Source organism: Rousettus aegyptiacus, unplaced genomic scaffold (genome assembly GCF_014176215.1).
Source record: "Rousettus aegyptiacus isolate mRouAeg1 unplaced genomic scaffold, mRouAeg1.p scaffold_m13_p_3, whole genome shotgun sequence".
Taxonomy (NCBI): domain Eukaryota; kingdom Metazoa; phylum Chordata; class Mammalia; order Chiroptera; family Pteropodidae; genus Rousettus; species Rousettus aegyptiacus.
Window position 1 is genome coordinate 116,456,959 of NW_023416306.1, and position 25,706 is coordinate 116,482,664.

Below are 25,706 nucleotides of genomic sequence, written 5' to 3' on the forward strand. Positions count from 1 at the left end.
ATGCAATGGGGAAGATAGTCTCTTCAATAAATGGTGTTGGAAGAAGTGGACAGATATGAGCAAAAAAATGAAGCTGGACCACTTTTTATACCATATACAAAAATAAGCTAAAATGAATATATTTTCTATAATAAACTCACGTAAAAAATGACATATATAGGTTCAAAGCAAAGGGGATTCCCACTACTGCTCCAGTTCTCTTTACTCTCTAAAGAGTAGTTTTATCCTGACACATCTGCATACATCAGCAAAATGTTGGTGACATTTTTGTAGCTTGGCCAAACAGATTAACTTACATTATTTTGCTTCAAAGCGGACTGAATGTGACTTCACATTAAGACAATTTTAGCTACCACATGGAAATATATCATTAACTTTAATCTCATCCAAGTATAATTCACCGGTTTCCAGAATTTCCAGTATAGGACCCTATTTGATATTTAGCTCTGCATTAAATCTTTAAATTTTTGCCTGTCAGTCTATATTGCTTTTTTAAAAATTACACATCAGTTTCTTTGTATACTTGTGAGTTTCATGTGATGTGTTTTCATTGTATACATATCATTATAAACTTATTTGTAAATTTAAAAAGCAAAGGAATGAGAATATACCGTGTAAACACTAATCAAGAAAAGTTGCGGTACCTAAAATATTATAAGATAATGTAGACTTCAGAGCAAAGAAAATGACCAGAGATAAAGAGGGACATCAAATAATCACAGAAGGGCCAATTTACAAAGAAATTATAAATGTATATTCATCTAAAAAAGAGCATCAAAATATATGAAATAACAATTACCTGAAAGGAGGAATAGACACACCCATAATTATAATTGGAGACTTCATCACTCTTGTCTTGAAGAAATAAGCAGAATATCAGCAAGACTATAGAACTGAACAATAGTACTGTGGTATAATAAGAAATATATTCAGTCTTTATATTTGCTCTATTAATCTTTACAGTTATAGATTTATCTCTAGTTCCTGGCAGAGTATGGCATTTCCTGAGTGATAAGAATGTCTGTTATGTTGATGAGGTGACTCCTCCTAAATTCAGAATGGGGAGCTAGTCTCCAGAAAGACCAATCCTGCAAGATCAGAGGGTCGGAATTTTCATCCCCACCTCCCAAACTCTGACCTCCCTGGAGAATGTAGATATGAGTTCAATTACACGGACAATGATTTAATCACTCATACCCATGAAATGAAATCTTATTATTAAAAATGGTAAACAACAGGCTCAGGGAGTTTCCTGGTTGATGAACATACTGATAATACTGAGAGGGGGGCACACCCTTAATCCACCAAATCAGAAGCTCTTGTGTCTGGAACCTTTCTAGATTTGCCCCATATACCTCTTCATCTGGCTGTTAATTTATATCCTTTAATAATAAAATGGTAATCATGAGTATAGCATTTTCATGAGTTTTGTGAGTTGTTCTAGCAAATTACTGAACCTGTAAGAATTTGTAGTCCACTAGGCAAGGTGGCCTGGGGACACCCAGGACTTATGTCTAAAGTCTGCAGTGGGGGCCGTTTTGTGGGACCAAGCCCCTTAACCTGTAGGATTTTCACTAACTTCAAATAGTGTCAGAATTAAGCTGAATTGTAGGATATCCAGTTGGTTGGTGTCAGAGAACTGAATCAGAATTCAACTATCAACCAACTGAAACTAATGACATTTACAGAACACCAACAAAATCAGAATATACAATCTTACCAAGTGCATGTGGAATACACACCAAGAGAGACCATGTCATATCCTAGATCACAAGAAAACCTCAAGAAATTTAAAAGAAATCATACACAATATGTTCTCTGATCATAATGGTATTAAGCTAAAAATCGATAGCAGGGAAATAATAGGAAACTCTACAAACAAAAACATCACAGCTGGTGCCTATTTCTGTAACTAACATTTTATTGGAACAAAGCCATGCCCATTCATTCATGTACTGTCTGTGGCTGCTTTTGTACTACCAGGCAGAGTTAAATTATTGCAACTGAGTACGGCACTCTGGCCTATCATTCACTATTTGGACTTTTAAGAAAAAGTTTGACAATGCCTGTACAAAATAACCCAAAGATAAAGTCTCTAGACAAATTAGAAAATATTTTTAATTAAACAAAATTTGTTTTAAAAAAAAAATCTGAAAAGTTTGGAGGATGTAGCTAACACAGAAGTCAGGGTAAAAAGTATAGTATTAAAAGCTTATATTTAAAATGAGAAAATGTCTCAAATTAATCACCTAAGCTTTCACCTTAAAAAGTTTTTTTAAAAAGGGTGGGGGGGGGGACAATGCAGAAGGAAAGAAATACAAAGAGTAGAAGTCAGTGAAATTAAAACTAGAAAAACATAAGGAAAAATCAATGAAATCTAAAGCTGGTTCTTTGTAAAGATCAATAAAATCCATAAACTTCTGGGAAAACTGACAAAAGAAAAAAGACAGAATACACAAATTAGCCATATTAGAAATGAAACAGAAGTTATCACCATAGACTTAACAGTTATTAAAAGTAACTTAAGGAAATATTACGATCAACACTATACACATAACTGGCAAACAATGGATTGGTTCCTTGAAAAACACAAACACTATGATTTATCCAAGATAAAAGGAATAGCTGGAATCGTCCTATTATAGAAGGAGTGGTCAAGCAAGATTGGTGTAGTATTCAAAACTCAATTCGTATAATCCATCAGATTAACAGTCTAAAAAAGACCACATGATCTATCATTTGATGAAGGAGAAGCAACTGACCAAACTCAACAGGCATTCATGATACAAACTCTCAGCAAACCGAGAATAAAAGGGAATTTCCTCAACCTGATAAAGGTTATCTTAAACTCCTTGAACGGATCAATAGATTTAACAAAATTCCAAGTTAAATCCAAGCAAAAGCCTTTACACAGACAAACTTATTCTAAAATTTATGTGGCTAGGCAGAGGAACCAAAATACTCAAAACATTTTGGAAAAATAATAATGAAGTTGGAGATTCACACTATACGATTTTAAGACTTACTATATTGTTACAGTAATCTAGTTAGTGTGCTATGGGCAAAGGGATAGACATATAGATAAAGGAAAAAGAAAGAATCCAGAAATAGACCCACACAAATATGGCCAATTAATTTTTTAGCTATTTTTAAGTTTAGATATAATTCACATACCATAAAGTTTATCATCTTAAAATATATGAGATTGTATTATTACTACCACTATCTAATGCCAGAACATTTTCACCATCCCCAAAAGAAATCCCATACTTATTACCCATCACTTTTGATCTCCCCCTTCCCCAGCCCCTGGCAATTACTAATTTTATTTTGTCTCTATGGATTTGCCTATTTTAGGCCAGCTGATAGTTAACAAAGATGCAAAGGCCATTCAGTATAGAAAGGATAGTTCAAATAAATGGTTTCGGAACAATTATATGTCCATATGTAAAAACTGAACCTCACTCTCAACCTCACATAGGGACCTAAATGTAAAACATAAACGCTCAGCAAATCTTTGTTAGAAAAAAACTTGTGAGTAAATCTTTGCACAAAGAGTTTTGGACATGACACCTAAAGTACAATTCATAAAAGGAAAAAACTGATAAACTGAACTTTACCAAAATAAAAACTTTTATTCTGTAAATGACACTATTAAAGTGAAAAGACAAGCTACAGACTGGGAGAAAATATTTACAAATTACAATATTCAGTTAAAGATTTGATTCCAAATATAAAGAAAACACTTAAAATTCAACACTAAGAAAACAAATGACCCAATTTAAAACAAGGCAAAAGACAGACACTTCACCAAAGAAGATATACTGATTGCACATTAATACATGAAAAGATGTTTGAAATCAGTCTCCAAAGATTATATATTTATTATATGATTACATTTATACAACATTCTCAAAAAGAAAAACTTAAGTGAAAGAGAAAAGATCAGTGGTTGCCAGCAGTTAGAGGTGGGTGAGTATCGGAATATAAAGGGATAGTATGAAGGAGTTTTGGGGGTTTTAGAGCTATTATGAATATTTATGAATTATTATGATTATTATTATGATATAGAGAGGGTTACATGAACCTATACATGTGCTAGAACTCATAGAAGAACCAAAAAGTGTCATTTATCTTATATTTTTTAATTAAAAAAAACAATTTATAAAAAGAAAATCCATAATTATCTGAAAAGGCTGGGGTAGCTCCATAGTGTAGTGGTTAGCACATCTGCTTTACATGCAGAAGGTCCTAGGTTCGTGCCCCAGGGGGAGCCACAGACCATTCCCTGGGTGTGCCAGGCCCCCTTGAGTGTGCTGGAGGTGCCAGGCCCCGGGTGTGCTAGGCCCCAGGTGCACACCACAAATATGTGGGAGGAGATGCCCCACCTTCAGAGATCCAGTTCTTAAGGGGAAAAAGCAATATCCATAGGTCAGGGGTTGAAGTGGGGGGTGGAGAGGGGTAAATTAAAGTGGGGGAAAAAAGGCTAATAAAATATTCCCTCCTTTTCCAACTGTGTTATCTGTATGAGGCCATATTTTCTTCATATGCTTCAAGCAAAACGACATATTGCAACACTAAACACAGAAGTATGAGAATACAGCTGTCCTCTATCATGCCAGATAATAGACTTGAAAAAATAAAAAGCAGTGCTATTCATTTTACTAATTTGTTTTTGTTTTGAAAAACAGTTAACAATTAGTTTTATTATTGTAAAATAAATATATTTAAAATATTGGTTTTAACTTGAATACAGTAAGTATTATTAGATACATTTTTTTTAAAAAAAAAACTCTTTAGGGTCCTCGATACATTTTAATATTTGTAAGAGGTCCTGACACTAAAGAGTTTGAGCCTAAATTATGTTATAGAGATCTATATCTGAATCCATTTTTCCTTATTAATATTTTGATTTAGGGTATACAAAGTTATTTGAATGAGTAAACTTTTTAAATTCTACAATCTCAACTTTTACCAATCATTCTTTCAATATACATTCGATGTACCCTGCCAACAACTATGGGAATACTAAGATGAATAAGTCATAATCCCTAGCCTTTAACACAGAGTAGCTCCAGATGAGATTTCGCAAAGATAATACTATTGATAGAAAACCTACATGAATTTGAATGTGTTAAGAGAAGACTTGTACAACTGACAGGAAAGTTTCAGACTGAATTAGTGATTAGGAAACTAACTAAAGAAAAACACAATATAATTAGATTCAGGGGAAAAAAAAGACTAGTGTAGGAAAGAAAAGGTACTCATACTATATATATCTATACCTATATAGATATGTTTCACAGCTTAGGATATAACATCACTGGAAAAATAGGAATGAGATAGGTAGTGAAAAAGCTAAATCATCTTCCATCGTAGAAAGCCAGAGTGCGGAGACCAGAAGACTGTTCTTTAAAGAAGTACATAGAATTATTCAACTTTTAAAATCATGTGCAAATCTAACTGATTGAAAATGAAAACTAAATTTAAAAAGCAATAGGCAAAACATTTAAACATGAAAAGCTGATCTTTACGTTTTAAGTGAAATAATTATAAAACAGTATATATGTATATATGATCCCATTTCTATTAAAAAATGTGTACACATAAATTATACATAGAAAAAAGCTGAACTGATTATTTACCAACTATTAACAACGGTTATTTCTATATAATATGATTATTTTCTTGGCGAGGATTCCTCTTATGTAAACTTATTATAGCAAACATTTATTTTGACAATAAGAAGAAAAACACTATTTTTAAGTTACAAATTTTAATCTTCACTATATAGTTAAATAATTTTCAACAAAGATGCTGAGATCATTCAATGGGAAAGGACAATCTTTTCAACAAATGATGTTAGGAAAACTAGATACCCACAGGCAAAAGAATGAAGTTGAACCCTTTATACTTTACACAAATTTACTGAAAATGAAGCAAAGAACTAAATGTAAGAACTGAAACTAGAGAAGTCTTAGAAGACTACACAGAGGAAAAGCTTCACAACCTTGGTTTTCACAATGATTTCTTGGATATGACACCAAAACAAAAAATGTAAATTGGACTTCATCAAAATTAAAAACTTTTGTGTAAGAAGGACACTATCAACAGAGTGAAAAGGAATGGCTGAAAATATATGCACATCATATATCCGATGAGGGGTTAATATCCAGAATATATAAAGAACTCCTACAACTCAACAATAAAATAACATAAAGCCTGAGTTTAAAATAGGCACAGGGCTTTAATAGTCATATCTCCAAAGAAAATAAGAAAATATACAAATGGTCAATAAGCACATGGAAAGATGTTCAACAGCATTAACCACATGGGAAATGCAACTCAAACTACTTTATACTCAATAGAGTGACTTAGCAAAAAACAAACAAAAAACTGAAAATAAGTGCTGACAAAGATGCAGAGAAACTGGAATCCCTTTGTATTGCTGACAGAAATGTAAAATGGTGCAGCCACTGTAGAAAACAGTATTCCTCAAAATATTAAACACAGAATTATGATCGAGAAATTTTACTTCTGACTATATACCCAAGTAATTAAAAGGAAGAACACAAAAAGATATTTGTACACCAATGTTCATACCAACATTATTCACAACGGCCAAGAGAAGCACCCAAGTGTCCAACCCAAGTGACATATGAATGGATAAACAGAATGTAGTACATACATACAATGGAATCTTATTCAACCTTAAAAAGGAAGGAAATTCTTACACATGCTACAACATGAATGAACCTTGAAGACAGTATACTAAGTGAAATAAGTCAGTCACAAAAGGTAAAATATAGGTACCTAGATTAGTCAGATTCTTAGAGACAAAAAGCATTTTGTCTTGTGGTTACCAGGGACTGCAAAGAGGTGGGTAATAGTGTTTAATGGGAATTTAGGGATTAACAGGTACAAAATTGATTTTAGGAAGATGAAAAAGTCATGGAGATGGATGATAGTAATGATTGCACAACAATATAAATGTATTTAATGCCAATGAATTGTATACTTAAAATGGTTAAAACAGTAAATCTTATGTATATTTTACCACAGTAAAAAAGAAGTTTAAACTTTAAATAAGACTACTAGATACCCTTCAGATATAACCACAAAAGCTAAATAACTTTCACTATCTCACTTTAAATTACCAGTGGAAAGATCATAGAACAAAGTATCCCAGATACAGTCTTTCAGAATACGGAAATAAATCTAAGACTACACCTGTTCCAATTAGGAACAGAACCCTAAGAAAAAACCCAGAATCCTTGAAGCTACCAAGGTGTATTATAGACTGCTTCCAAAATGGCTCCCAATGAACTCCATCTTGTGCTACTGAACCTCTCCCTTGAGTGTGGGTAGATTTAGTGACTTGCCTCTAATGAAAAGAATACAGCAAAAGTGATAGGATGTCACTTCCCAGATGTATTATAGAAGACTGCAACACCTACCTTGCTCACATTCTCTTTCTCTGACTCTTCTCACTTGCTTGCTCTGATGAGGCAAGCTGTTGTACTGCCCCAAGGAAAGACCCACATGCCAAAGAACTGAGGGTAGCCTCTGCTAGCAGTATTATATGATTCCACTTCTTATAATAAGTCCAACCACCCGCAAGGAACTGAATCATGCCAATAAACACTAGCATGAGCTTGGAAATAGATCCTTCCCCATCTGAGCCTTGTGATGACTACAGTCTACCTTGACTGGTGCCTGTGACTGACCCTAAAACAGAGTACCCAGATGGGTCACACCCAAAATCCTGACTCAAAGACACTGTGAAATGAATAGATGTTGTTTTAAAACACAAGTTTTGGGTAATCTGTTATGCAGCAATAGATAACATACACCAGGCTTTGTTGGAATGGGGCAATAGTTTCTCAAAGTTGTACCTGAATCACGGGTTCTTTCTTTATTCCACATTTTGGATTATACTGAAAATTTAATGTAACTTGGCTGCAGCACTACTGCTGTCAAATAATTATTTGGGATTGATTTTTTCTGTAATGCTAATAACTTAAAAATAATCAATCTTGGTGTAATAAAACTAGATACTGCAAGAAAGAAATGAAATAAATTCCTACTTGGCAATATCCTCAATGATCTAAAACAAGGAATAAAGAGCATACTAATGAATTCAGAAAATGATGCTAAATCCGGAGGTGTTACCAAAACAGATCCAAAGAAGATAAAATTATGGACAGAACATACTAAATGGAGATTCAACTTATAAAATAACATGTGGTGAAAAATCATTTGAAACACTTGCTAGACAGAAAAAGATTGAGAAGAAAATAGCCGATAAATTAATAAACACTGACAATCCCCTAGATTACAAACTCCTTGAAGATAAAGACTATATCATAATCATTATATCCTGTGCCATAACCAAAAATTATGAACTTTGTAATTTATCAATAGATAGCTATTTGGTGAAGTAATCAATCAGCTGAAAATGAGACATCAAACCGTACATAATTTAAAAGCCATATAAATGCACATATACAAATAAAAAGATGGAAGGAAAATGAGAAGTAAACAAAGAATGAAAATAAGAATGAGGCACAAAAGGCAAATGGATAAAAAATAGTATAAGAATTCCAAAAACATAAACCATATCAAACAACACTTAATGAAGAGAACGCCTTATATGAGCATTACTTGAAAAATTAACATAACACTGCAGTATGTTTATTGTCTTCTAACTCCAGGGGACTCCACACAATATATAGATTAAAACTTGACTTAACTAGATTCCAATCCTGGCTATGAAACCTAGAGGCCCAGTACTTAACGTCTCTGTGCCTCACTTTCCTCATGCATAAAAAAGGGATAACAACAGTGGCTAAGGATTAAAAGTGATAATATATGATATATATAAAGTGCTCATCACAGTGCCTGGCACACCACTATGCTCAATAAACAGTGGTTCATCATTTTGCATGCTTCTTAACCAACAGAAGGAGAAACAGTCACATTTACAGATATAATACTGTCTAAAACAGTCTCTGTACTACTTGAATGTTGATGAAAGAAAATCATCATGTTTGCATGGAGGCCAAGTATTTAAACCTATTATACAACTACTAATTAAATTCATTTAAGAATGTTTTTGTCAGCAAGAGAAGAATTATTACTCTACAATTATGATTATAAATTAAGTTATAACATTTCCATTGCTATAATTTTGCCTTTAAAGTTAATAGAAAAATTAGATGATCAAAAGGGGAATAAAAATAAACCAATGCTACCTACTATTTCTAGATTGGAAAAAGTATAAATTAGATCCCAAATGTGTTTTGACTCAAAACAAATTTTGGGTACCCACCTAGATAAAGGAAGAAAGCATTATCGTAGTGAATATCAAGTAAGAAATTCTTTAAAAATAAACAATTTGATTCTCATATACTGCTGGTAGGAAAGCCTGTTGGAAAACAGTTCTGTATTATAAAAACAAGCCAAAAATATGTTCACCCTGTGACCCAGCAACTCTCTCCAATACATATATCATAAAAGCACTTTTCTCTGATGTGTACCAGGGAACATGTTCAAGGTGTTCACAGTCACTGTTCATAAATGCCAAAAACTGAAAATAACCCAAATGTCCAGCAAGAGAAGAATTACTGTAATATTGTAATAACACAGTAAAACAAGTATTAGTTTCCTATTGCTGACACAAGTTACCATAAATTTAGTGGCAAAATAACACAAATGTATAATCTTACAGTTCTGGAGATCAGAAGAGATCTGGCTTCCACTGAGACTAAAATTAAGGTGTCAGCTATGCTCCTTCTGGAGGCTCTAGGAGAGAATACTTTTCTTTGCCTTTTCCAGCTCCTTGAAACTGCCTGCATTCTTTGGCTCATGGACCCATCCTCTATCTTCAAGGCTAGTAGTATAGCATCTTCACATCTCTCTGACCTCTGCTTCCATCATCACATCTCCTTATCTCTCTCTGACAAAATATATATGTCTCCCTCTTAGAAGGTCCCTTGTGATTACACAGAAGCCACCTGGATAATCAAAGCTAACCTTCTCATCTCAAGAGTCTTAACTTAATCACATCTACACAATCTCTTCTGCCATATAATGTGACATACTCACAGGTTTCATGGATTAGCACATGAATTTCTATGGGGGACTACTAATCTAGCTACCACAAAAACTATACCAAAATGAAAATGAAAAAAACTATGCTACACTGAACTACATGAATGACTCTCATGTAGTTTTACATGTCATCATTTAGAAAAATTAAACAAAAGTATACATATAAGTCCTTTTATATAAAATTCAAAAATAGGCAAAACTAAATTATGTTAAATGGGATGCAAACATAAGTAGTAAGTCTATAAAGAAAAACAAGGAAGGATATGATTTTTCACGAAAATCACAAGAATGGATTCTTTTGGGGTCAAGATGGGGGATGAGGTCAGGAAGGGGCTTCTGAGATGCCAGCAATGTTCTATTTCTTGACCACTTGGCTTTCTAATTGTTCTTTAAAGATATGGTTTATGTACTCTATGATTAATATATCTTATACAAAGAATAGAAACAGATAACAGTCACATAAACCAATGGCAGGGAAAGCCAGACACAGACTAGATTAGGCAACAACCATCTAGCAGTGTGATATATAGCAGAAGACTGCCCATCTATGCAATGGTGGAAAGCCAGTTAACCTGTGAGTTGAGCATGGGGTAGAAATCTAGGTTCAGAGTAAAGAAATGGGCTTAGAATCACAAACACAATTTAGAATGTCTTCCTAATACACTACAAATTTCTTGAGGTAGAGAACAGAATTCTACTTATCTTTGTATTTTTCGTAATAGCATACTTACCACAGAACAATCTTTCAATAAATGTTTGATGAATGGAAGAATGAATGAAATATCTTTCACCTCCTATATAGCTGAATGAAATTAAGTAGTCCTCAAGCAAATAAACTAAAGCCACTTGAAAACACAGTCATTCAATAAAATTTTTTGCCCTCGATTATTTCCAAATTATTCTTTGCAACAGAATTCATAATATAAAAACGGAAATTTATAGTAATTCTCTGGATTTAAAATGTAAAAAATATACAAAGTTAATCAACATCAAATTGTAAAGGCCAAGTGCATATGACAAATAAGAACTGAAGGAGGTTAACATGGGATAGGATGATCACACAAAGTTTCTGAGAGGAGATGGATAGAATTCACAGTGGTTTGGTAGACTGCAAAGTAGCCACAAAGTCCTCCCATTCCTCTATACACATCCATTTACAATATGAACTTGCTGTAACTCCCAACAAAAGGTAGATTTTCTTTCTCCATCCTGAAAACTGGGGTAGACTCTGTGACTTGCTTTGACCAATGGGACATCAGCAAACATGAAGCTTGAAAAGCATTTATGGAAACTTGTCTTCTTCTGTTGGTTTTAAACCCTAGATTGCGAAGAAACCCAAGCTGCCTCACATAAAAGAGGCCAGACCAGATCAAAAGAAGAACCACTTGGCAGAGCCTAATTAAACTGCCAACCCATGTAATAGTCAACTAATAAATGATTACTTTTCCTCTGAACTTTGGGGTGGTTTGTTGCAAGGCAAAAGCTAACTGACTGAGGAGGTAAGCAAAGGCACAGAAGAAGAAATGAGTACAACATACAAGTGCATGGGAAAAATCATAGATAAGTCTAAATGGAAAAGTTCTGATTGTGGAGAAAGCATACATAGGCCTGAAGGGTAAACTGAGTTCAGACTGTAAAAATCAGGCTATGAACAAGATGGGCTTACTTCTATTCCAGTAGACAAGGGGGAGCCACTACAAGGGAGGATATAATACAAAAGGAAAAGGTGTCCAGTTAGGATTACTATTATCTACACAGAATGAAGCAATAAAATTCTCCTACATTTGCAGGGGGAGAGGGGCACAGGTGGGGAGTGTGCTCAGTAATTCACTAAATTAGATAACAGCATGGTTTTATAAGTGCCATATATAATTTATATAAGATTCTACTTTTTAATAGAAAAATTAGTTTTAGCTACGATTTTAATATCAGTGGGAACAGTGCTAGAATTAATCACCAGAAGAGCTTATGATATGTCTAAAGGGTAAAGAAATATTTTTGAAGCTATATTTGAGCATAAAGATAATATATAGATTTCTAATGACAGTATAACTATGAAATATGACTTCTCTTTGAAATTTAAATATAGTGACCAGACCATTTCAGCTTCTGGCCTCTACAATGTAGTAGGGACCAGATTTAGCTTTCTACCTTAAACTAGAAAAACAGACAAACCATACATACGAAACACTGGAGTTTAGACACTAGACAACAGGCAGTGTAGAACAGGGATCCACAAGAGAAGGGACATAAATTAGGTAAGTATTACAATTGCCCCCACCTCACTACCTAGAGAATTTCTTGAGCCCAGCACATGAATGGGGAACCCAAACAGAGCCCAGTAGTCTCAGGGAGTTGAGGAGACAGAATTCAGAGTTCCGGGAAGGACAAAGCAGGGCAAAACACTGGAGAAGAGAGAGCTGCACAAAGAACGAGCTCTGGATATCTGGAGAGGGTTCCCCCTTGAAACTTTGGCTGAGTACTTATCTGAGAATGTGTGTGAGGAAGCGATCAAGACCAGGGAAAGAACCACTGGAAAGGGGCAGGCAGAAAAATTCTGATGCTCACACAAGGCTGTGAATAGTTACTATGCTCACCAGGTAGAGTGAAAAAGATCTTTAAAAACAGGGCCTTGAATGAATCGAACTATTTTCAAGTAACTGTATCCCAGAACAAACCCCAAAAAATATTTAAAGGAAAACAAACAAATATATCCAGCACATAACAATGTAAAATCACAATGTCTGGCACCCAAACAGAAATTACCAGGGATGCAAACAAGAGGAAATATTACTCAATTAAAAGCAGGCCCAGAAATAGTGCAGATAATAGAAATGGTAGACAAGGAGTTTAAACAGCTATTATAAATATATTCAGTCTACGGCTATGCTACCCTGAACAAGCCCGATCACATCTGATCTCAGAAGCTAAGCAGGGTTGGGCCTGGTTAGTACTTGGATGCCAGACCACCTAGGAAGACCAGGTGTTGTAGGCGTAAAAAATTTAAAAAAAAGAATTGTAAACTGACAAGGTTCTTGCAATCTGTGAGGTCAACTCAGGGTTGCCTCACCTAAAATACACACACACACACACACACACACACACACACACACACACATTCAACATATTCAAGAAAATAGAAGAAAGCATAAGCATCAGGAGAGAAATGGAAGATACTAAAAAATTAAACTTCTAGACATGAAAAGTATATATTCGAGGTAAAAAAGTCACTGGGTAGGATTACCACAGACTAACTACAGTGGGAAAAAAAGATTAATGAACTTGAAGATATAGAAAAAGAAACTATCCAAAATGAAATATAGCATAAAAGACAGAAACCAAATGGAGCACCAGTGAGCTATGGGATAACATCAAAAACCCTAACATATATATAACCAGAGTCCCATAAAGAGAACAGAGAGGTTGTTTACCCTTTCATTTCATTGTCAGTTATTGTAACCATACTGTCTTATATAAAGTTTCTCTCTACTTTTTGTAGATATCTATTTTAATTTCTAGATTCATTTATTGGGCCCAGGGAGATTCTATGGTGGGGGAATAAAACCCTGAAGCCTGAAAATTTTCCAAATTTGATCAAAACTATAAATACACCAAATACCCCCTGTTATTAAAGTAAAAGATCAGATACTGTCAAAGTCATCATGATCTATTATGTAAATAGATAGTATTTAGAATATCTGATCTATATTCCAAAAACAGATTAAAATATAGTTAGATGGAGAGTGGCTATCTCATACTTCTCAAAAATTGAAATACTACATTTTTCACATTATAAAAAATTATCTAAATTATGTTTTAAAATAAAACAAGCTGAGGTTTACGAAGACTTCACACCAGCTAGGTTTTTTAAAACATGTACTAATATTAACGTAAACAACAGAAATAAAGATCAAGAATAGGATAAATCCATGCAATTTTGTTTTTGTTTTACCCCATAGGTTTCAGCAAGAACTTTTCTAAAAAATTACTAAAAAGAGATGAAGGTTTGTGAATAACTCTGTGACCACTCATACTTCAATTGTTTCTTCTGAACTTTCACAGGAGGTAAATTATACTTTCCAGCAGCAGTGAATATCTCTGGGCTCAAGAAATATATTCAAGGAAGTAAAATATCTATTAAAGAGAAACCTAGCAAGTCAGTATGGTTACAATTACTGACAACAGAATAAAGTGTAAACAATCTAGGTCTCCTTTGCCTGGCTACCATAATAACACCACATAAACAAATTCTTCCCTTATAGAAAGTAGAGTGAAATTTACATGGCCAGACTGTAAGGAAAACACTAAATGAGCCCATTCTTTGAGTAAAATCTACTGTAGCCAGATCAACCAAACAAAGCATATGTCTATGATCCTCCCATTAAGACAAAAAAAAAAAAATCAATACAGAACCTTCTCTGTAATAACTGATATTCACTGTAATTAGATTTAAAGCATATTAATTTTCCTTTTTAAAAATAGCAAAACAGACAATGAGAGTTTAAGTAATCTAAGATCCTATGATATATTATAATAGAGATGAAAATAGATTCAAATCTCATCTTGATGCACGATGAATAGTTTATAGTTTATATTCATTTGTTTGATAAGCATTTAAGAGGTTAGTGACTATACTAGCATCACTTTATAAACCCAAAAATAGATGCCAGCATTTAAGGGATATCTTTTTATGATTTACAAATACATATTTTTAATCTGGCAAAAATATTCAGATTATATCCTACTTACTTGTACATTTAATAATTCGCCTACACACTGCTGAACTCTAACTACAGAGAGACTGTAATGACACACCTGGAGGACTTCTTTCTTGTAAACTTACATAACCTCCTACTGGTCATGCCTAGTCCTAATCCTAACTTCTGAGGTTCAAAAAGAGAGCATGAAGTATAACATAGGAATTCTGTCAGTATTCAAGCAACTGAGCCCAGGAGAACTCAAAGTAGAAACCTATAGTGGAGGAAGTTTTTTTTGGATAAAAGTTTTCAAAATGTTCTGGAATTATGAAAGGATTTCTCTAAAGCTGTTTCAGGAGTTGTGTGAAAATTTAATGTTTTATTAAAATTTTTTTATTTGAAAACATTTATTTTTAATTATTTATTTTTAAAAATTATTTAGCTACTTATAGCTATAATATATCCACTATCCTCTGAACCTGGTATAGCATATAGAATAAACTAGTAGAATATGTACATAGAACAACAACTAAATCTGGAAGAATATGCAGAATAAACTTAAAAAAAAAACCCACTATTTTATGGTTGATAAAACAGAAGAGTATTTCCTGAACCCGCTTCCTATGCGGTAGGCTACATTTTGTTTTCATGATACTTGGAACCCTTGTAATTCCTTGTTCTACAATTGTCTGCTCCCACTGTATTGTAAGCTCCAAAACGTGAGGTCATTTCTGTCTTGCTCACTGCTGAATCTCTAGCATAGTAACATCGTAGATGGTTAACACATATTTAATAAATAAATAGAAGAGTCTTTTGCAATAGTTTTCAGTGAGGTTCAGAGAGGCTGGGTTAAAATGGTAGCAGTGGAAATGAAAAGGAGAGGTTTTATGCTGGTAGAACCAAAGGAAAGAGGAAACTCAAAAACTAAAGCAATGAGATTTTTGAGGTTGGGTGACTGATTAAATACTGATACTTTCATTTATAGAATTAAAAGATGGCTGACTTTTGTCTTGGATATGATGAATTTTTCAAGTATTAGGCAAGTAGCAGAAATGAAATCCTAATCTCATTTACTACCATGTGAGTTAGCTTCCAGATGATTTTTTCAAATCAAATTTTATGAGAGGCAAAGCTCACAGTTTTCTCTTCACTCATTTTTTTCCTATTCATTTCTGCCTTATTTGTCACGGAAAAATGTTGATAAAACCATTTTTGAGATATTTTAGAAACTGAGGCACTTAGTGGATCAAGAGCAAAAAAAAAAAAAAGAGAGAAAGACAGTTTTCCAAATAATCCATAATACATAATACATGTGGAAAATGATGTCAGACCGGTATGAATAAGATACAATATTCAGATGATCATATGGCTAGAACAAAAGAAACAATGCAAAATCTTTTTTTTTTTTAAAGGCAGTTACCTAAAACTTCAAAAAGAAAAAAAAAGTATAAATATAAGAAAAGCATTTTGGTAAAAACAGATATAATGGATAAAAGGTTTTCTAATTCAAATATTAAAAAATACTGATTCTTATTTTCAATAAAGATGCAAATTCTATTTTAAAAAAACTAAATTTTGAAACATGATTAGATTAAATCTACCGTGTTTTAAAGAAGCTACAACCTCCCATTTTTCACAAGACACTACAATACTCCGGATTCTTTTCAAACAACATTTAATTTTTTACCTTGAAAAGCTTCACTCTAATTGAAGTAAAAGCAAATTACTTCATGAAATAAAAAGCATCTATCAACATCCCAAAACATCAATGATCATACATAAAAAGGTTTAAAAAACATCACAGAAAAAAAATCCAAGATGTTTACAAAAGTTCATAAGTACTATATGTTCAATTAACTATCAAGAACATATAAAATAACCACAAAGAGAAGAATCATTATGTTTAAAGTCATATAACATAAATGAAAATATACCAAAAAGTCTGCTTAAAAATCACCTGTTTAAAAGAGAAAATTTTCAGGCAAAACTAGCATTCACATTATGTAAATAATGTAATTTCAATCTGTATTTTCAACTACAATCAAGGATCACCAGATATTAAGGACAGAAACTTGAGTGGTAATCTGCTCAAAATTTAGCTCTAAAACACTCAACTTTTTCATATAGACTTGAAGGCTCTTTTATCAAATATGAAAGTATAATATTTAACCAGAGAGCACTGAGTATTTACAGCATAAAAGCTGTAGGTGGGGTGTGGGCCGCCGGGGTCAGTAAAGGGTCTCAAGATGGCTGGACGAAAATTTGCTCTAAAAGCCACTGACGGGGTAGCTTTTGGGAGATCAAACCTCGAAACCAGAAAGCCATTGCTAACTCCCTGAAATCCTGAAATGAGACCCTCACCTCCAGGTTGGCTACTCTACCTGGAAATCTACCTACTACCGACCGGACTTACTACAAGGCAAATGTAGCCAACGCTGGCTTGGTAGATGACTTTGAGAAAAAGTTCAGTGCCCTGAAGGTTCCTTTGCCAGAGGGTAAATATAGCGCCCTAGGTTAATAATGCTGAAGAAAAAGAAGATGTAAAAAGTTGTGCCGAGTTTTTGTCTCCCGCAAAGACCAGGATTGAGCACTATGAGAAAGAGCTGGAGAAGATGAAGAACATAATTCCACTTGATCAGATAACTACTGAGAACTTGAATGAAGTCTTCCCAGAAACCAAATTAAACAAGAAGTATCCCTGCGGGCCTCACAAACCAACTGAGAAATTATAAACTTGAGTCTGGGAGAAAACTCTGGCCCTTGTAGGATAAACTCTGGACATTAAAAATAATTATAGTCTATAGCCACGCCACCCTGAACAAGCCCAATCTCGTCTGATCCTCAGAAGCGAAGCAAGGTCTGGCCTGATTAGTACTTGGATGGGAGACCACTTAGGAATACCAGGTGTGCTATAGGTGTTAAAAAATATAACAATTATTATCATTATAATTATACAGTGAAAAAAAGCTGTAAAAGTATTTATAACACAAGGATTCTATATACTGGTGCCTGGGGGAAAAAAATCTACCACGACCATCACTATATTTACAGTACACTGGAAAACAACAGAAGATGACAAGGAAGCAAAACAGTAAAAATGTTTTAAAATCTATAAATATTGAAGTTGTCCTACAATATCACCAAATAAACTGACATAGTTCTAGATATATTAATACAGCTCAAAAATCTCAAAAATAGCAAAGGAAAACATGATTAATTTGAGTAGCATAAGCTCAAATTGTAGATAGTTTGCCACATATCTATAAAATAATTTTTCTATAAAAGATTTTTTCATTTTCCAACTCAATTGCATTATGTGTAGAAGATTTTTTTTTAAGTGGGGAAGGAAGTAAGCCATATTACCCATTCCTTTTTAAAGGCTGTTTTATTTTGCTAATCAATTAAGCTTCCACTAGGTTCAATAAAGGTCATTAAACATTTTCCCTTGTTATGTATTGCCTTTTTTTTTAAGGCAACAAGCATTTATTATCTCACAATTTCTGAAGATTAGGAATCACTGAAAGTGCCTTAGTTAAAAGTGGTTCCAGTTTGAAGTCTCCAAAGAGTTATAATCAAGTTGTCACGTCTATGTATTACTTTCGGAAGTTACAAAACTTATATAGAATTGCCTGCTCCCTATCAAAGTTAAATTTAAATTCCATAATCATAGCAAACTCAGCTCTGTAACATTCGTTTATATTGACAAGCCAACAATCTATCACTGTCACATTTTAGCACTTTTTTTAATGTAAAATACCCTCAAAAGTAGTCTAAATTATACAAACTTCACTTCTAACACTACATTTAAAGGTATCTGAACCCTATATAATTGACTTAATTTGCTAAAGCAAATGAGCCTAATATCATGTTTTCGTGAGGCATTAAAATCATCAATATTTAAAAGAGAGTCAAAAGAAGATACAAAAATCTGAAATCACATATAGTAAAATAAAGAATTCACTTAATTATATATTAACCACAGTACAAGATAATAAGATATATTATTATTAGCTCCCTACTAAAGATCAAATTCGTTTTAATTTGATATTATAAATTAAATTAATATAACTAGGGACTTCAATTTCTTGTATGTGTCTAACACATGAAAGAGGGAAAAGTATCTCCTATTTCCTGGCATTCTATCATAAAGGAAAAGTGTTAGAGAAACTTCTTTTAACTCTGCTTCAAAAATCCCTTTCAGTGCCTTGATAAAAATGTGTCATACAGGAAAACATAAGCTTCTAAATTAAAAATTCCTTTCAGTATGTTTTCAATTTGAATAGATCACAATATGCCATCAGAGTCCACATACTCATTTGAAAATTTTTTAGAGTTAAGATGAATTCAAGATTAATCATATTAATATTTGTCATCATCACTGCTTCTTGATTAAAAAAAATACATAGTATTCAATTCCCTCAATACTTTAAAATCAATTTTCCATCTCCACCCCCCCTCTATTCCTCCCCCCAAAATGAACGTTACTCTATTTATTCTATTTACCCTAAAAGAAACAGCAAACACATCTTTGTGGTCTATCCTGACAAATCAGTGTTTTAGAAACCAATGCAACTGTTATCAATGGCTCAGAACCAAACACTGTAACAAAACACATTGAGTGGAATCCTCCGTGTGTGTACATGTGCCCATTCATAATAATGCCATCCTCCAACATGCATACAAAATCTCAATTTCTATTTAATACGAAAACATCTTTACATAAAACAGAGTTTACAATAAAATTTCCCTCTTTAATGTTCAAAGGAAAAACAATTTCTGAGGCTAGAGACGAGAAGAGTTAATACTGGGATTGCTGCCACCTATCAACTTTAATTCAGAGCGAAGTACAACTCAATGTCATTTTTACCTCTAATGCAGCGACAACTCAAAGAAAATTACCTTCACTGTAGGATAAAGTATACTGGTATCTTAAAGGATTATTTACTTCTGATTTGATAGTACATATGTGTGGAGTCTTTTGTCCCTCCCACAGTAACCCGGGGTGTCAACATCATCTTAGTCAAAGCAAATGACAAGCAAATCCCTCAGGTCATTACTTCGCATCCTAAGTAACAGAAAGTCACGGCTTTCCTTGTCGTTGCAACCTAGCAAACAGATTCTATAGTTCCATGCCCCTTTCTATTATATTCGTGGAGGCGGGGTAGGAAAGAAACGTTCAATATAACCTGAGAATACTCTGTGTTCGGTACTGGTACCAGAAGCAGCATAAATACAAGTGATATGTGGGTCACCCACAGAAAGAGAAACAGAATGAAGCTTCGTGACCCTCCAAGTTCAGTGAAGACACCAAAAGCCTCTGAGGGAATGGGGCGCAAGCCTTTGGGGAAACCGGGAAGAGGCAGAGGTCTCCGCGGTGGAGTGACTGGGTCTGGCACAAGCCCAGGGCGTGGGCAGCTATGGAGGAGGCTCCCTGTACCCCTCCCCTCGGCATCAGGTCGGTGACTGGGCGAGAGGTGGGGCCGGAGGAGGGGGACAGAACTAGGGACGGCGGGGCCCGGGGCTCCCCCGGCGGCGCCCTAGGGGTTCGGGGGGGTGTGTCCTACCTGGGCCAGGGCGGACGCAGGAATTTCGGGCGGAGGGCTCGCGTCCAGCTCAGGGCCGGGAGCCGTAGGGGTCAACTCTCAGCAGGCAGGACCGCCGCCGCCCGCCCATCCCCCGCCGCTGAGTGCGGCGGGACCCGAGCGCGGCTTCGAGGGCCGGCTGTCTGGGTAGTCCCCTCGGGTACCGTCCGCGTTTACTGGCGGCGGCGGCGGCAGTTGCTGCTGTTACTGCTGCTGCTGGCCGCCCCCAGGCGCTGCTCTTGTGCCAGCCCCTGCTCCTCCTCCTGCCGCCGCCGCCGCCGCCTCGTCCCCACCGCTCCCATCGCCGCTGCGGCGACTACTGCAGCGCCCGCTGACCCGACCCGACGTTATTCTCCCCCTTCGCAACCCGGCACAGCCTAGCCCACCTGCCCTGCCAGTGCGCACGCCCACCTCTCCGCCACAGGTGCTGATTGGAGAGCGCGTCACGAGCCCGCCACGTCGGTTGGCTGGTCCCATTGCCTATCACGAAGGGGGCGGAGAGTCAGGCAGAGAGCGTCTCCGCCCCCCACCGGAGAATTGCCGCCATCTTCAGGTTTGCCTGAGAGGGCGAATTACCGGGAAACGAGCGTCACAAAGGCAGCGCGCATGCGCGCGGGGATTCTGGGCCTTGTAGTTCCAGCCGCAGCCGCGGCTGCTGGTGTGGGTCCCGAACCAAGAAGTAAGGCTTCCGAGACTAGTGGTTGGCGCACAGTGGTGTTTTGTCACTTGGTTACAGAAGCGTGGTTGTGACCCGCAGGGTTAGACTTTTCGGAAGAAAATCAGAAATGCTTTGTTTACATACTTTGAGGCAGTCGCGAAGAAGGGCCCCAAGTTGCAAGGCCCTGCCATGCCTCTTCCAAAGAATCGGAGCTGCCAAGATCTGGCAAATTGGCGCTGTCCCCAGAACCTTCTAACGCGAAGCTAATCATTGGTGGGTACTGGGGGCAAGGCCTTGAGGTGTAGGCTGAAAGGAGACCAAGTCTCTGGGAAGAAATGTCAGCCTAGAGCGGGACTGTCCTTACGGTTTTCACAACCCACGAAGAACGATATTCCATTCCTTTTGAAACACCACCAGCCAAAGGTTCAATGAGCAGCCCCCCTCTCCTTCTGCCGAACACCAGAATGGGATTCTAAACAAGAGAATGCGGGAGTCCCTCGAAGACTTTCAAAGACAAGCAAGGAAGGCGGAGCAATGAGGCTGTGTGGGATGAATTTGTATTTGGCGTTAATTGTGTCAAGCTCCGGTGGAGAGGAAACTAAGATTAAACCAATTCCCCATCCTCACCCACCAATTTACAGAAGTTATAACGCGAAGAGGTTAGATAGCTTTCCCAAGGCTAGAAAACTAATTAGTGATAGAACCAAAGCTCAGGTCTCTTGAACCTCCCGTGTCCAATGCTTTTTTACTGAATAATCACAATGACTCTCAGGAGTTTGCCACGGACTGAAAGGATGCAATGAATTAAGAGCTTCATTTTACTTAAAATCTTTTTCTTCACTTAAGTGACATTATGATTAAAGCCAATTAAGAATATAGAAGGGTTAAATATGAATCCTATATTCAATCTCAGAACTGTTACAGAATCTGTTTCTTCTTGCTCAGGAAATGCCACAGCCTCTTGACATTGTTTAAAAAACAGCAGGCACCTCTACTGTTTGTCATGTATAGATCCTTGGATAAAAAGCAGGACAAAATGTACATTAAAGTAGTCACGATGCAGCTCATCTTGTTCTATCCAAATTTAAAGAAGTTGCCAAATTGTTTTCTTTCCACTGATTAAAACCACAAGTTGATTTTTCCATTACTTTAACAATATAGTTCATTTCAGAGTATTGGCTGGGCAAGCAATTTGAATTGGAAAGGATTAGAGTTTCTGTAAATACTTTTCCCTAAAATTAAGTAAGTTTATAGGGGGAAAAAGTCCAGATTCAGTGACAGTATGCCTAGTAATATTTCAAATAGCTATTCTCTATTTAAAGAGAATATTTTTCATTCACTTAGCAAATATAATGTATCCTCTTCCAGCTACCCAAATATAATAACTGCTATTAGGAGTAAGGGTTTTAATGAATTTGTTGAAAGAACTATTATTGTGTTTATTTTAAATAAGTCAGTAGGTACAGCTAGATTCTCCAAATGATGGAAAGATGATTATTCTTATTGTTATTTCATGACGAACTCTCATATGCAAATCCATGAAGGATAGGATAGAGTGAGAAAGCAGTCCAGTAGTTGTATATCAAGAAAGAGGTGAAAAAATCTACAGTGCAGAAGGAAGTGTTCTGTGATGAATATCTGGAGAATAGGGCAACAATGTATCTCGGGGTAGGGGAAATGTAAGAATGAATATAATGTGAAAGTTAATGCCACAGGAGTAGGAATTCTGGGATATTTGGACTGCCCAAGGAAAACAGCTTCCCAGGCCTCTATTCTCTCTGGACTTTTCTGTTTAAGAATTATTGGTCTGTCCCAAGAGGTTTTTTTTTTTTTTTAGTTATGATAAATGGAAAGAATATATTATTCAAGAGCTGGTACCTGAATTCAGGAATCCTCCTTGAAATACACACATACATACATACATACATACATACATACATACATACATACATTAAAAAACAAATAAGATGTCCTTCAATGATACCTGGCTCCTAGTATCTTCTCCCTACACAATAGCCTCTCCCATACTGAATTGAGCTGACCTGTGTAAATGATGAGCTTTTTCAAAATTATGGTGTGCAAATTCCAAAGCTAGGTCATAAAAGACTTTGTAGCTTCCACTTTATGCTCTCTTGGATCACTTACTTAGAGGGAAACCAGTGCCATAACATGAGGGTACTCAAGCAGTCCCTTGGAGTGGGCACCTGGCAAGGAACTGAGGGATTACACCAATTAATTAGCACCAGCTTGCCAGCCATGTTTGTGAGTCATTCTTGGAAGTAGATCCTCCAGCCCCAGGCAAGCCTTCAGAAGATGGCAGGCCAAGTTGGCTTCTTGACTGCCACCTTCTGAGAGATACCCAAAGCCAGAATCACCCAGCTAAGCCACTCCCAAAATCCAGACCCACAGAAACTATGCGATATAATAAATATTTACTGTTGCTTTCAGACTAAGTCTGAAAGAATGAGACTCTGATCCTAGGATTAGTCTTAGAGTATATTCAAGGATAATGAGTGAAGTTCAGATTTATACTGAGTCCCATCACAGAACATAATGCCCCTTTCAACACAGTTTTTTCTCCTATCACAGATTAAAGAACATATTGGAGAATCCCTTTTTTCTTCCTTTTTTTCTCCATTTGTGGCCTCCTCCAGCTGTCTTTAGATACCCAATGATATACTACTTTCGAATCTTCCCCTAATCCGAAGGGGAAATGATCTGGATGAGTTCCTTTCATAATTATTGGGACAACGGCATAGTATGAACCAGGGTGCAACTCCAGGAAAAGAGACTCCTCTTGCTTTCCATCTCCCTCTTTAAAAGCAAATTTCATGTTGCACACCTGAAAATAATATGTGTTCTGTCAATTATAGCTCAATTAAAAAATCTCAGAATTGTACATTTTAATTGGGTGGACTGTATGGTATGTGGATTATAGCTCAATAAAGCTGTTTAAAACACTGCAGTCCTTTGAATCATAAAACCCAATAGTGGACTAGTTCTCAACTGCTTCCAAAAACCAGCAAACGATGCTGTTTAATTTTTTATCAATCTAACCAGTTTTCTACTTGAGTATTAGCTAATATACTAAACAAAAAAATATAGAGCCTATTAATGCCAACTACTCAGCTAGGCACTGAAAAAAAACAAATATGAATAAAGTCAATCCCTGTCCTCAAGGGCTTCACAATTGATTAGCAAACATGTAAATTCCATTACAATGAACTGCAATCAGAACTGTAATAGAAGCATATTATGTAGCATATACAGATGCTCTAGAACAAAGGTCAGTCAGCAAAGTATCCCTTGCAGGCCAAATCGTTGGGGTCCTCTGAGAGCTTGACCTCTTTTGACAGAAATGCGTTCATACCAAATATGTTAACTACCTTAAGTGTGTTTTTAAAAACTTCATCCGTTATTTCTAATAAAAGAAGTTTCAACAATATAAGGTAAAAGAAACCAGGGGAGGGGAGGAAGTAATCTCAATTTTGGGTATGTGAGTCTATGGTCCTTTAACCTATTGAATATCAATTTGTGTTTGATGATTATTAAAATAGGCCTTAATAGGAGGGAAGACGGACATTGATTTGAACTAGTAAAGTTTGAAAATAAACTAAAAGTTAGTTTGCATTTACAAAAGTAATTCTAATTATAGTTATTTCTTGATCTACTTCCTATTTATGCCTAACTTCTGTGAAATACATAACAACTATACCATTAAAATGTTAACATTTTGCAAATTTTATTCTATTCGAACAGCGAATTTTACATATTCACTCAGTCTTTTAAGATTCATCTTTGTTGAAAGGTCATTCATTAACATATTACCGTTGTAACTCACAATTTTCAAATGAGAAACTGGTGAGGTGATGTTGTGTTTCTGATGCGTGCCTGCAACAGTCTGAAAAAAGTTTAGCAACTTTCAGTCAGTCTGGTTCAGCGATTACCTAGCTACTTCAAACACTGGACAGCTAGCTTTTTCTGGCTCTCCTGCCAGGAAGACTAACTGAGTAGTAAAGCTAATAGTGCACCCTAGTGATCATAGTATTCCAGTGCTAGCTGTATTGAAATAAAACAGAATGGTCTCTTCTATTTTGTTAATCAAAGTAGATTATCCAGTGACTAGGGATTTTTATAATTTTTAGAAACCTGATGATGAAGATTACAAAAAAGAAGCTGGACAGAAAGAGTACATACGTACTATATAATTATGGATGGACATATAGGTACATGCACAAAGTGCAAAATTTTTTGTGTTAGATATGAATGCTCACCAGAATTTACCCTTTGTAGAAAAGGTACTAAACAAGTAGTCAAAATAACTCAGAAGTTAGCACCCCTGGTAACTGACACAACAGGCACACAAATGCAGAGGTAAAGATTAAGCATAAGCCCAAAAGCCCAGACTTCCACTTACCAAGGCTCTTAGAGCTACTGCCATGCTTAATGTCCATCCTGTCAGCAATAGAGTCCCACCGCTCTATTGATAGGGCACTGTTTTCAAGATCAGATCAACCAGCTACTTGGTGGCAAGTTGACTACACTAGGATGCTTCTATCCTAGAACAGTCAGTGCTTCATTCTCACAAGATTAGACACCTATTCAGGGTGAGTTTCTCTGTCCTGCCCACAGAGCTTCAGATAGCACCACTATCTG

The 25,706-nt window shown here is 35.8% G+C and overlaps 1 protein-coding gene and 2 pseudogenes across 1 annotated transcript in view; 2 read left to right on the top strand and 1 right to left on the bottom strand.

Moving 5' to 3' along the window:
- The window catches only part of TTBK2 (tau tubulin kinase 2), a 116,443-nt gene extending 95,681 nt beyond the window's left edge, over positions 1–20,762 (bottom strand). Inside the window, exon 1 of the mRNA XM_016144941.2 lies at positions 20,375–20,762. The gene's annotated coding sequence lies outside the window, so the exon portion shown is untranslated. The remainder of the gene's footprint in view (positions 1–20,374) is intronic.
- Positions 12,990–13,108, top strand: LOC118601427 (annotated as a pseudogene).
- LOC118614956 lies at positions 17,057–17,542 on the top strand (annotated as a pseudogene).
- Positions 20,763–25,706: the final 4,944 nt, after the last annotated feature.